Source organism: Mastomys coucha, unplaced genomic scaffold, assembly GCF_008632895.1.
Source record: "Mastomys coucha isolate ucsf_1 unplaced genomic scaffold, UCSF_Mcou_1 pScaffold23, whole genome shotgun sequence".
Taxonomy (NCBI): domain Eukaryota; kingdom Metazoa; phylum Chordata; class Mammalia; order Rodentia; family Muridae; genus Mastomys; species Mastomys coucha.
The window spans coordinates 109,222,126-109,235,849 of NW_022196906.1; the positions used below are offsets into that span (position 1 = coordinate 109,222,126).

At 46.2% G+C, this 13,724-nt stretch overlaps 1 long non-coding RNA gene across 1 annotated transcript in view; it reads right to left on the reverse strand.

The window, feature by feature from the left end:
• The window catches only part of LOC116073160, a 16,366-nt gene extending 13,944 nt beyond the window's left edge, over positions 1 to 2,422 (reverse strand). Inside the window, exon 1 of the long non-coding RNA XR_004111698.1 lies at positions 2,327 to 2,422. This is a non-coding gene — a long non-coding RNA (uncharacterized LOC116073160). The remainder of the gene's footprint in view (positions 1 to 2,326) is intronic.
• Between the last annotated feature and the right edge of the window lie 11,302 nt (positions 2,423 to 13,724).

The window sequence follows — 13,724 nt, forward strand, 5'->3', positions numbered from 1 at the left end:
GTGGGAGGAGGGGGACATGAGTGGGAGGAGGGAGACATGCATGGGAGGAGGGGGACATGAGTGGGAGGAGGGAGACATGAGTGGGAGGAGGGGGACTAGCAGCAGAAGGCTGAGAGGCAGGGAGGAGAGTGGGAAGGAGAATCCTTTTCCATGGCTTGCTCCTCTTGCTGCTGGTGTGTTCCGTTGTCTTGCCTGCCCAGCAGAGCACTCCATGAGGTGTTCGTGCCTCTGCTGGGATAAATAGAGCTCTAAAAAACCAAAAGCTGTTCTTTGCCAATCCCTGGCACTATGGGGGTATGGGCCAAGGCCACACTGTACCCACAGTGGTCATTTTAGAAGTGCTGGCCATGGCTGATGTTCCTGGAGGAACAGGTCCAGGCTCTACCTTCAGTGGGGATAGCAGCTTCCTTCCAGAGGCAGAAAATAATTTTTAAACAAGGGAGAAAGAGTTTGACACACTTTTTTTCTGGCCTAGATAGAGAAAAAGTAAAATTTCTGTACTGAGAAATACTGAGAGAAACGAGGAGGCCCAGGGAAGCTTTCAATGGGGTAGCCTTCAGAAGAAGCAATCAGAAATGCTGAGCCTGGAGGCAAATCGTGACGGGAGTGGGAAAGGTCCTTCCCCAGCTGGGGTTGGAGGAAAGGCAGCTCTTCAGCATCCACAAGGAGACGGGCAGTGTCACAGCACAAGGGCACATATTCAGAAAGAGATGAATCCGAGAGGGATCAAGCCAAAAGAGTCTGAAAGTTGTGTGAGAGGTGAAGAGCTCGTAGGGACTGCATTAAGAATGTGTGCACGAGTGTATCCGTCAGCCTTGCACCACTGAGGTGACGCCTGCCGTACACTACTTACAAAGCAAAGGAATTTATTTTGGCTCATTGTGCTAGAGCAGTGGTTCTCAACTTTCCTAATGCTACGACCCCTTATACAATTCCTTATGTTGTGGAGACCCCCAACCATAAACCTTTCCTACTATCAGCCATTGTGGGCACAGTGGCTTCTCACAATAGAAAAGGAGCTAAAACACCCCTAGTCCCCTGCAAGGTCCCCCTCCTTGATGTAAGGCCTCACCTTCAAAGGTTCAACAACTTCCCACACTGTCACATGGGCACCACGCCTTAACCACTGGGCAGTCCGATGGTCCCTACTGTAGCAATGACTATGCTCATCTCAGGAAAGCATCTCCATACTTCTGAGAGATGATGGATGGAGAGGGAGAGCAACCCAAGGAGCAGAGAGGGAAAAGTTCAAGGACTCCAGGATGACATTTCTCTCACGTCTTGTCAAAACCCTTTTGTACTTGTAAGAATCTGCTATGGGACCGGATAGACCATGTCGCAGCACTTAAAAGCATGCGCTACTTCTTCAGAGGATCCACACCTGGCTCTCTGACCGCGTGATAGGCAGCTCACTACAGCCTGGAACTCCATCTCCAGGGGACCCAATGCCCTCTTCTGGTCCCTGAAGACAACTGTCTCGCATGCCCATACTCATACACATAATTTTTTTAGGTTAAAAAAGTTACAGCCTCTCAATTTTTGTATTAGTTAATTAACCAATTAATTATTCTTGCGTGTATCTGTGTGGTGTGCATGCATGTGTATATGCATGTTTACATGTATGAGGGTTGCATTCACAGTTGAGGGTATACATGAATGTATGTGCACATATGTGTAGAGGCCCAAGGCCGACATCGAGTCTTCCTTGATTACTCTTTACCTCATTCATTGAGGCATAGTCTCTCAGTTGAAAGAGAATCCACTGCTAATCTAGCTAGCTAACTTGATCCAGGTGTCCCTTGCGATTATCCTCCAAGTGCTAGGACTACAGATGGCCCATCACTTCTATCTTACATTCACATGGGTGCTGAGGGTCTGAGCACGGGTCCTTGAGCTTACATGGCAAGCACCTTGCCTGCAGATCCATTTCTCCAGCCTGCGGATCCATTTCTCCAGCCTGCAGATCCATTTCTCCAGCCTGCCCATCTTGTGTCTTTGAGACAGGAATGCTCACTTTTGTGGGGAACTCACTGATTTGGCTAGACTGGCTGGCCAATGAGCCTCAGGAAACTTCCTGTTCTGCCCCCTCAACACTAGGATTACAAATGTGCTACACCACATCTGAATTTTTCTCGTGGGTCTGGGAACTGAACTTTCTCATGCTTGTTCAGAATGACCTTATTAACTGATCCTTCTCCCTAACCCCCAATTATACTTTTAGGGTGAGTTTGTCTGCCCTTCCATGCCTTATTGGTTCTGATGAGCATCTGTCCACCAAGACAACATCCTTAATTAATGTGACTCTTAATTAAGAGCTGGAAGTCACCCTGAGTGCCGAGGAGAGAGTCCTCCGGGCTAAATCAGCTCTCACAGCAGTGCCCTCTGGAGATCTGAGCCAGGGCGATGAGGTCTTTGCTGCTCCTCTTAAGACATTCGGAATTCTCTAGAAGCTGCTGTTGAGGTCACAGTGCACTCCTCCAAATGGAAAAGTCATGGTAACAATTCCTAGGGTCATATTTTTAAGTTGAGTGGATGTAGAAATTAGATTTTTATGAATGAGTTATTTCCATGCCATTGTATTCCCTAGGTGGTTGAACATTTGTATTTTGATTTGATTAAGCAGTTTACCGTAACACAAGCTGTAATAGGCATTTTGCCTGAGCAACTTCACATACTTAGAACTTCAAAGCTTGCTTTTTTTCTTCTAAGACCTATGGGTTTTTTTGTTTTTCTTTTTTACTGTAGTATTAAGAAAGTCATGAAAGCTTTTTGAAGCTTACTGGGCTCAATTTTCATCGTTGTTATGTGGTTTTCCTGTTGTAGATACATGGCAGAGCTACAGCTGTGAGTGAAGTGGTAAGTCTGTATATGCATCTAAAGAAAGACGTTGAACCATCTCTGGGCTCTGTGTAAATGGAGTTTCATAAGTCAGCCTAGAAAGCTGGCCCAGTAGTACAGCTATAACTCAGAACTCAAGAGGCTAAGGCATGAGGATTTCAAGTTTAAGGCATGAGTTGGGCATATGGCACACTGGATCTCCAGAACCCACATAAAATGCCAGGTGTGTGTGGGAGCCTGGTTATGATCTTAGTAGCCTCAGAAGGTGGAGCCAAGGGATGCCCGTAGCAAGCTGGCTAGTGAGACTAGCTGTATCAGTGAGCTCTGAGTTTAATTGAGAGACCTGCCTTAGTGACTAAGGCCAAAGAATGATTATGATTCCTGACATCAACCTTGGCCCCCCCCACACACATGAAAATGGGGAGAAAAACCCAAACACCTTTCCTACCAAACATGTACCCCACAATTCTACCTCAGATAGCCTGTCACTCACCTGTATTAGCTATTGAGATAGCAGGAGTGAGTGGAATATTTTCTTCCTCTTCCTGTTGCTGTGATAAAATACTAAGGCAAAAGCAGCTCAAGGGGGAAAGGGTTCATCTTGGATCCTAGTTGGAGGTTACAGGAAGTCATCGCAGGGAAGTTAGAGTGGCAGGAAGTGAGGCAGCTGGTTACATTGTATCCAAAGTCAAGAAGCAGAGGTTCATGAATGCTTGTGCTCAGCCGACTTTTTCCTTCTTATGTAGTTCATGATTTCAGCCTAGGGAATGGTACTGCCCACAGTGGACTACGTCTTCCCTTCTCAATGAGCACAATCAATGAACCTCTCAGAAGTCTCCCAGAGACCCATCTCCCTAGAGGTGATTCTGAATCTCATCAAATTGACAGTTGAGACCAACCATCAAAGACGTTTTACAAGTTAAAAAAATCTTTGTAGAGAACTGTAGAAGCCCAGAATTTCCCACAGTTTATCATGAATCAAGTCAGGGAGCTGTCAGGTAGAAGAACCACAGAGAACAAAGCTTTGTTGAAGGGCACAAGTGTACTCCACAAGGGACTGGGACACATCTAGAAATAGTGAATGCCAAAGAAGTGGTTCCCAGAGGCCAGAGAATTGACAGGGTGACAGCAGAACTAGGGACATTTTCAGTTGTAGGAACAAAGTCTTTTCTGCAAGACCATTGGGATGGTGCTGAATTTGAATTTAAACTCTGCTTGATATAACATAGACCTTGACTGTTCCCCAAAAGTCCCATAGGTACTATTTCAAGGTAAGTGAAGCTTTATAATCTGGGACTTAGTAGAAAGCTGGGCCAAGGCATAACTTTTGTTATAGGTAGAGTTGCTAACTTTACACCTAAAGCCATATGGGGACTATGACACCCCAGATCCAATTGGTCTGTGGGCATCCCTGTGAGGCATTTTCTTAATGGCTGGTTGACATAGGACATCCCAGCCCACTATGGGTGGTGCCACCCCGGGGCAGTGGCATGTATAAGAGAAGCAAGCTAAGAGAGTATGCCAGGAAGCAGCAATCCTTCGTGGCCACTGCCTTAGTTCCCACCTCCAAGTTCTTGCCTTGAATTCTTGCCCTGGTTTTCCTCATGATGGAGTCTAAGTTAAAATAAATTATTTCCTCCTCAGATTTGGTTTTGCTCATGGATTTTTATCACAGCAATAGAAAAGCAAACCAGGATACCCTGGAGGTGGATAGTATGGCTCCAGCTAGTTCCTTTTTTCCCTTTGCTTCTTGGCCATCAAGAGACGAACAGACGGCTCTGCCGCACTCTTCTCCATGCTGTACTTGGCCCACCACAGGACCAAGCAACAGGACCAAGTGACCGTGGGCACAGACAAGCATTCACTCCTTCCAATCTGTGCATCTCGAGTATTCCTCGGATATTTTTAGGAAGCTGATTAGTACACTGTCCCTCCAAACTGTGCTTGTACCAATGAGGAGAGTAAGAAGCAAAAGTCTGTAGCATGTGGGGTAGTGCTCGAACTGGGGAAGCTGAAGCCCCCGTTAAAAGGACTAAGAGGCACCTGCCCCACCCACGTAGAGAGCACAGAGCCAAGACTGACTCCAGCCAGGGAAGCATTGTACCTTCTTCGCCTTGTGCCAATCTGAGCAGAGTGGGTGTGGGGTAGGGTCGACAAGGAAGTTATAAAACAAGACATTGTCTCCCTGTGTTCTCTCTACCACTTTGCTTCTCAGTGTTTGCTGCAGCTTCTAAGCCCAGATCAGACAGAGAGTTTTAAATTAAATGAGATTAAAGTTTTGATTCAGATGTTATTGAACATTTTAATACCTCCAAATGCGACTGTTATTTAGTTTTAATACTTTCTGGTGGCTGAAAAGGCCACAGAATCTGCTTCAAATACCAAATGAAAGACAGAGGTGTTAAAGAAAAGAAGGGATTTTAATATTTTACTTCACTTGCCTTGGGTTGGAGGAGGAGCCGTCTTTGTGCATGGGTCCTTATTTTATGTGGGGCAATTTCTTTAGAACTAATGGCCAAATGTGAAGCAATTAGTCAGATGCTAAAAATATGATTACTGTTTTAGATAGCAACACTAACAACAACCCATGGACTGACTCTTATAAACTGACATCACAGGTGCCCCTGCCTCTTTAGCAGGGTCTCATGTAGCTGAAGTTGACCCGGAACTGCATATGGAGCCAAGGATGACCCTGATATTTTGATCCTTTTTGTGTCTGCCTCCTGAGTGCCAGGATTACAGGTGTGCATTCCCATGCTCAATCTTAGACAACACTGGGAATTAAAGCCAGGGTTTCACTTACACTACATTACACTACACTCTATCGACTAGGGCAGAGCCTCAGTCTCTAGCAAGAACACAAACGAAACGGAAAAACCACAAGCTTTTTCTTTGTACCGTTGTTGCCCTTGTGATAAAATGTTCAAAGTCACAACAATACAGCACTGAAAGTAGAAGCAGGCTGCAGAGTTCCTCATATTTCTCTGTTTTGATGCCTGTGTAATTATGGTACTTAGGAAAACACACTCACATACACACTCACATACACTCACACACACATACTCACATACACACTCACACACACTCACACACACATACACACACTCACACACACACACTCACACACACAAAGCATACAGATTTTATTTTTCCAAAACAGAACTATGATTATACAGTACATATTTGGGTTTGATATGTTGATTGGTTGAATCTTCCCATGTTAATGCACAAAGCTCTGCTGTAGTCTATGCTGTCATTTACACATGATGTGAGCATGTCCCCAAAGATGGGGCCTGGCTCCTAGAGTGGACATGTTTTTTAATTGGTTGGTTCACTAAGATGTGGAGAGATGGCCCAGGGGATATGGTTTCATGGGTAAAAAAAAATTAGTTGCTGTGTGAACAGCAGGATCTGGATTCAGAGCACCACCAGCCATGAAAGCCAATCATGATGCTTCCCAGCTATAGTCACAGTATTGTGAGTGTGTGTGAGTGTGTGTGTGTGTGTGTGTGTATAAATATGTAGATTCTGTGGGTTTGGTTGATGGCCTGTCTAGCTCAGTGAAGTCCACCTTCACTGAGAGACTGTGTCTTAAAACATAAGGTAAAGAATACTTGATGAAGACATCCAATGTCAACCTGTGGCGCTTCTGCATGTGCCTGCTTGGGTGAGGGAGGAAGGCGGGGTGGGGGGAGGCAGAGAGGGAGGTAGAGGGAAAGGGGAGGGGGAGGGAGAAGGGGGAGAGGGGAGGGGGGCAGCAAGTGAGCTTTGGGGCCACTGCTCTTCTTGGAAGGGATTAATGAACCCCAGTTAGTTACCAGAAGAATGAATTGTTATAAAAAGAATAAAACTGGCTCTTTCTCATTCTCTGGCCTCTTGTCTTGCCCTGGCATTGTAGTGTGCTCCTTAACAATGTCGTGACTCCTGCTACAAGGCCTTTAATATGGTGGAGTAGAGCCTAGTACAAGCTGGCAACATTTTCCTGAACCTTTGCCTTATTTTCTTTATAAACTACCCAGCCTAAGGCATTTTGTTATAGTAATGAAAGTTGGACTAAAACAGAAAGTTAATACTGATGTGTGCAAGCCTTTCTATAACTCTACCAGAAAGTGTGGGAATGGCTTTGAGATGAGGTAATTGGCAAAACTGAAAGAATGTGAAGGAGTAGGGTAGAAAATGCTAGGTCACAGCGGATGGAGCTGTGTGCGTGATTGAGATAAGATAAGGGTACATTCCTCACTACATCCTCAGAAGATGAGGACACTAGGGAATTACTGTCGGAGTCCTGAGTGTCCTGTGGAAACAAATAGTGCCCATCCTTACCCTGCTGTGAAGAGTGTGTGCCCTGAGGCTTGTACACACTTAAATCAGAAAACGATCTTGGGAGATATTTGGTGGGGAAATTTCTAAACAGCAAATATTGAGATGGGCTTTAGTGAGAGTCTTAGCAAGACTAGAGGATTAGTTCCTGTCATCATTGTGTGGACAAAAATACCTAAGAAAAGCAACTTGGAGGGGGAAGGTTAATTTTGTCTCATGATTGGAGGGCACTGTCATAGCTTAGAAACCATTAGAGTGGCCTTTTCCTTACTGAGTCTAGGACCCTAGCCCATGGGATAGTGCCAGCTACTTTCAGGATAGATCTCCCTTCCTCCGTTAATCTTTTCTGGAAACATCCTACAGTGCGCACCCTGAAGTTTGTTTCCACATAGGTCCTAAGAGTATTGACACTGGCGGTGGACGTGTAAGCTGTCATATTCAGATGAAAGGAGGGCAAACAGAACAGATAGATTAGGGAGAGAGGGAAGAGGATGGAACAGCCTAGAAGCGGCCTTTTGCTGGAAAGATCAAGGTTGTATCAAAGAAAGCCACCTGCTGCAAAGGGCAGTAAGCAGCCTAGAGGACTCCTTTGATGTCCAGAGAGCTGCCTCTCCCAGCACAGGACCAGAAGCCTAGAATATAGACGTGTTGGGAACAGCCTTGGCGCTGATCCAGGCCGCTTCTTATTTTGCTCCTACCTGTCCAGGCATTCTGTGGTAGCTCCGGGTGTGGGTTCTGCAGGTTCAGCACAGCTCGTGTAGTAGCAGACCTCCGTGTCACCCATGGGATGTTTCTTCAGCCTTGCACAGGCTACACAGAGTCGTGATGGTTTCCGTTGGCTCTGTAGCAGTTGGAGGTCAGCCCTAGGAATGGAGCTGCCTGCCACAGAAAGCCTTGAATGGAATGACATACAGTGTAGCTGAAGTCAGGATCCCAGAGAAGAGGAGCCTGCCGCTTGTAGTGTCCACCCGGGAAAGCCAGACACCCAAAAGAGCAGCCAGGAAATTCCATGGGGGTGGGGCTTTCCAGAGCCTAGAGAGAACCCTTTCTGAAGTATACATAGAACGTGGTACTGGGGTGTGGGGGCGGCAGGGGTAGAGCTGAGGCTATGGTTCAGGTGGTAGTGTCTGCTGCTCAGGGTGAGGACCCACGAAAGAGCTGTGTACATCTCCACCCTTACTCCTGGAAGGGTGGAGACCATCGGGTCCCTGGAACTCACTGGCAAGCCAGCCTAGTTTAATCTATGAGTTCCAAGTTCAGCGAGAGACCATACCCCTAAAGATAAAGTGGAGAGCACAGGGTGGGTCAGAGGTAAAAGCACTTGCCGCCAAGCCTGATCCTTGAAGTCCACACGCTGGAAGGAAAGAATGGCCATTGGCAAGGTGCCTGCAGGTCTCCACTTGCACACTGTGACCTCAGGAAGTGGAAGGAGCCACTGTATCCCTGCACTGGGAGACTCGACACTATTAAGATGTCAATACTCTCCTCATTGATCTTCGGCTTTAGTGCGAGACCTCAATCAAAATTATATGAGTTTTTTTTTCTTAACAATTGATAGGATGGTTCTAAAATGTGTGTCTAAGTGCAAGGAATCCATGCAAGCCTTGATAAGCAGAAATCACCCCTCAGGATGTTCACGTTACAACAAAGCAGGGAATCTACTTCTAGGCCGTCTCTTCCCTTCACAGTCCATTCGGTTGGGTCAGTCAGTCACCTGGCCTGAGGGACAAGCCCTAGGAAGGAGGGTTCACCTTAAGCCATGCTAAAGAGATGGGTGAAATAATTATCCCCTCAATGAGATAATATGCTTTTCCTTCCCCAAATTCCTACATTCTAGTACAGTCCCTACAAACCATCATGAGGTTGGCTTGGTGCCTGTCTTACAGATGCCTGCCAGACTCTCTCTCTCTCTCTCTCTCTCTCTCTCTCTCTCTCCCTCTCTCTTCCTTCCTAACCTCTCACCACAGCATGGCTCCTGTCTGGATGGAGCTGGTCTTCATGCCAGCCTAACTCAGTGTGGTGCCTCTCCTCACTTCTTTTATCTCTGTTCTGCCCCCCCCCCCCCCCCCCCCCTTGGGCAGCTGTAGACATTGCGATTTCCCTGTCCTGAGGATTTTCTTCTTAACACGAATAAAACTGTCCTGAACCTCTGTTTCAGTCTGTTCTTGAATTCTTTTATGAAGGAGACTAAGAACTTCAAGGGGGATCCCCCTACCCCCATTTCCTCGGTATTATCTACACCTTAAGTTTTAGAACTTGTGAGCAGTAATGCTTCACGTTTTGAAGACAGAAGCGACACTGATCGCCCTCTCAGTGGACCTTATAATGACATTCAGCAATCAACACGAAAGACTTCGGTGACCCCGCGGGTGCTTTTTACCCTGTGTATACAATGTAACCAAGCAATGCACTGGCTGGCTGGGGCTCTTTGTCTGCTGATAGCATCTAGTTCCATAGACAGTGGCTTCGGTCACACCACACTGTCCCCTTTAGATGGATCTCAAGTCTCAGGTTAGCTTCGGATTGACTAGCTATAAATTAGACCCCTCACAAACCCTTCCTCATGTTTGATTAATGGTCTAGAGCTCAGGGCTATACCTTCTTATGTTTGCTAGTTTATTAGACGATATCGATGAAAGGATGGATGGGGTGAGGTGGGAAATGGGTACTTAGAGCCCCTGTGCCACCTTCAGGAACCTCCATGGATTTGACTTTCCAGTAACTCTTCCATCCCTGTCCTTACTGGTCTTATGGAGCAGTCACTGTGTACTTGTGATTGATTAAGTCATTGGCTATTGAGTGCTGAGCCATCTATCTAGCCCCATTAAAAATATTTAATAAAAAAAGGCTTGAATCTTAAGTCCGTACTGTACTCGAGAGCCATCAGTCTGAGAAGAGAGCGGGTTAGCAGCCTGTGGAGCTGCCGTACACCCCCCTCCAGCCAGCAGGAGTTCAGTCTTGTCCCTACTCAGTCGGGTCTGAGATTCATGGCATTGTATATTTCACCCTGCCACCTCCTCTCTCTGGGTCACTGGGGGTTCACCAACACCAAGGCCACTCAGGTTTACATTTCCCCTGGGTTTGTGTTCCTTGTGTTACATTGAGTTCGAGGGTTAACTCAGAGCAAACAAACCGTTAGCTGCGTGGCATGCATGTGCCGAGCTACCTACACATTTAAAACTCAATGCAAATCCGCTCTTACAACCTGGAATGTCTTCCCTCATAGGAACTGGGCTAGGCTGGACCCCAGCTGCAGGATCAGCAGGATCTGAATGTTTGGACAGTTTGAACTCAGTACCACAGAGGCAGGGCAGAGAGGCCTCTTATAATTTAGTGTTCCCACTCCTGTGTCATCCCTAATTTTGAGTCTGTACTTTAAAAGAATGCACAAGTCCAGCTTGACTTCCAGAGTCACTGTTAATGTTTATAGTTAGAAGTGACATTAACTTTTAAAATGGGCTGGGATAGTGGCACCACGCTTCTGTTTCCCCAGCACCCAGAACGCTGAGGCAGGATGATCAAGAACCTCCTGGGGGTGTGGAGGACAGCTAGGTGGTTAAGTGCATTTGCTACTGCAGGAGAGAACCCTAATATAATTTCCAGACCCACACTGGGCAGCTCACAGCCCCCTTTAACTCCAGTGCCAGGGGATCCAGTGCCTCCTTCTGACCTCCACGGATGGACACACACACACACACACACACACACACACACATACACACGCACACACAATCACTCTTGACTCCTATTTTTTCTCCAAATCCCTAAAATGGAGCTGAGTATGTCACAGTATTATCCGGCGATCTGAGTTTAGACGCCTGAAGTTCTATGCCTGTAGGTTGCTGCATACCTAATGTCAAATAGAGTCAGCTCAATTCTCCAAGTTATTGGTTCCTTTAGGCTAGATATAACTGTGTTGGCTGGTCAAGAAGTAGGCATTAGTTGTAACTGCAGAGAAGGGGGGGCTGTATCTGTGTACTATGCTGCAATATCAGACACCTGAAATAATCAATGTAGTTAAGAGAAAGGCTGGTGTTGGCTCAGTCCGGGGAGTCAGTTGTTTCCATTGCTTTAGGCTGATGGCAAAACAGCACATCATGGGAGGAGCCATGACACAGCCCAAGTCACAACAGGTTGCAAAAGAGAGCAAGGTGGACACTGGGTCCCATGATTTGCTTTCAAGGGCCATGCCCTAATGACCTAAGTTGTCCCAAAGGCTTTGCTTCTTTAAGGTCACACCATCTCCCACTACCACTACAGTTGGAGATGAGGCCATAACATGTGCGCCTTTAGGGGCTATTTAACATGAACAATGTAACAAAAGAACTAACTTGTGGGCCTTTAGGGGATATTTAACATGAACAATGTAACAGAAGATTCACAAAATCAGATCAAAGAAGGCCTGGGCTGTATGACACACACTGTATCAACTCATTTAGCCAGTTAGTGTACGAATCAATACACAATCAAGTTCCAAGCCCAGACACCGAAGGCTCCAGAGAACTCAAGTGCCAGCAGGGCCAAAGCCTGGCCCTTTAATGCCACCGTGATTCTTGTCCTTCTTGGAAGGGTGCTGTCTCCTGTGGTAACGTGGCTGATGCTCATCCTTACTGCTTGATATATGAACTACGCTAATCTTCCGGCATCTCCTCCTGGGATGGGTGTTATTAATATTCTCATTTATGAGTGAGAAAACCCAGTTACGAGAGGTTAAATCACTTACTTGAAATAAGTCATTAGGAGTAGAACTTGGATTTGACCCAGGTAGCCTGATCCAGGATTCCTATTTTTATCCAAAATATTATCCGGAATAGATATAGGGTGAGAAACCTTAGCAGAAAAGCTATTTTGATTTTACAAATTGGAGGTGTGCAGGGGGGAAAAAATCACAGAATCCAGAATTGTTAAACTTTAAGATGAGATCTTCCTACCCCAGTGTAAATGTGTGTTTGTATAGGTGTGTCTGCGTGTATGTGTGTGTGTATGTGTGTGTGTATGTGTGTGTAGGTGTGTGTGTATGTGTGTGTATGTGTGTGTGTAGGTGTGTGTATACTTGTATGTGTGTATGTGTGTGTATGTGTGTGTGTATGTGTGTGTGTATATGTGTGTGTATGTGTGTGTATGTGTGTATATGTGGTGTGTATGTGTGTGTGTGGTGTGGTGTGGTGTGTGTGTGTGTGTATGTGTGTGTGTGTATGTGTGTGTGTATGTGGTGTGTGTGTGTATGTGTGTGTGTGTATATGTGTGTGTGTGTGGTGTGTGTATGTGTGTGTGTATGTGTGTGTGTGTATATGTGTGTGTGTGTGTGTGTGTGTGTGTGTGTGTGTGTGTGTGTGTGTGTATGCGTATGTGCACAGAGGCCAGAGGAGGGCTTCTCTTTCTCCACAACGCTGTCCAGTTTGCTATTTTTAGGTGCAGTCTCTTACTGGTCAAGTGGTCTAGTCTGGCCTCCAGGAAGCCCCAGGGACCTTCTTGCTGTGACCTCTGAAGGCTGGGATTTCAGCTGGGGGCCCCTAGACCTAGATTTTTCCTTTTCCTGTAAGCGTTTCTAGAGTCTCAGACTCAGGCCCTCAAGCTTGTGAGACAAGTCCCTCACCGACTGAGCCTCTCTTGATTGTATTCTTTTCTGCAGAGACCTGAGCTCCGTGCATGAGAGCCCCCTCTCGTCACCCCTTTTAGTGAGTCCTTACTGTATGGAACGTGAAGGCCACAGAGGTGGTGCCCCTTTCCCCTAGACGTTTCCTTGGGGCCCGCGTGGACAACACCCTCCTCTTTCAGCCTTTTGCCTCTTTCAGCCTTTTTCCTTCCCCAATTTTTCTACATGGATGGAGAGCCACAGTGCCATCCATGCCGTGTGCTCTGTTCCTAGTCTCTTCACTAAAGAGTAATTATGGCTTTGTATCTTGTAAATAGATCTTTCATTCATGCCCTTCCCCCTACAGCTTTACTTCCTTATTTTTCTGCTGCCTGTCAGTCAGCTACTGACATTTTGAAAGTCAATATTTACACTAGCCATATCTATGTTTAATTTATATGAAATGGCCCCTGTCACGGGCTCTTGAGGAACCGGGCCATTTGTCACACACCATTTACCAAGCTTTATTTTTTCAACAATGACTTGCTCGTGATGGGACACTTATTTATAACAGAGCATAGCCTTCTTTTAAAACATTAAAACCCGAAGAATATTTCAATGAATTCTCTCACTGTCTGGAGTTTTCTATAACATTTCATTAGCTTTGACGGTTCCGTTTTATACAAGTGAAATCTGGGGGCTCAGAAGGGGTGCCTTTTCTCACACAGCAGGCGAGTAAGTATTTTTTTCCTGCTTTGGCTCAGCAAATGGAACCTAATCTCGAAATCCCTGAGCTATGTTCTGAGGCCCCTGATGACTTCAACTCTGATGGGGTGAGAAATTAATCAATTCCTGCCCTCGAGGTTTTTTGCTGCTGCTGCCAGACCACAGAGCCTTCTAATTGACACAAAGTCGTGGGATGCGGGAGCACAAGGGCATCTCCAGTGGGAGTGTGTGCGGATTAGAGCCACCTTAAGAAGACAGACTGGCT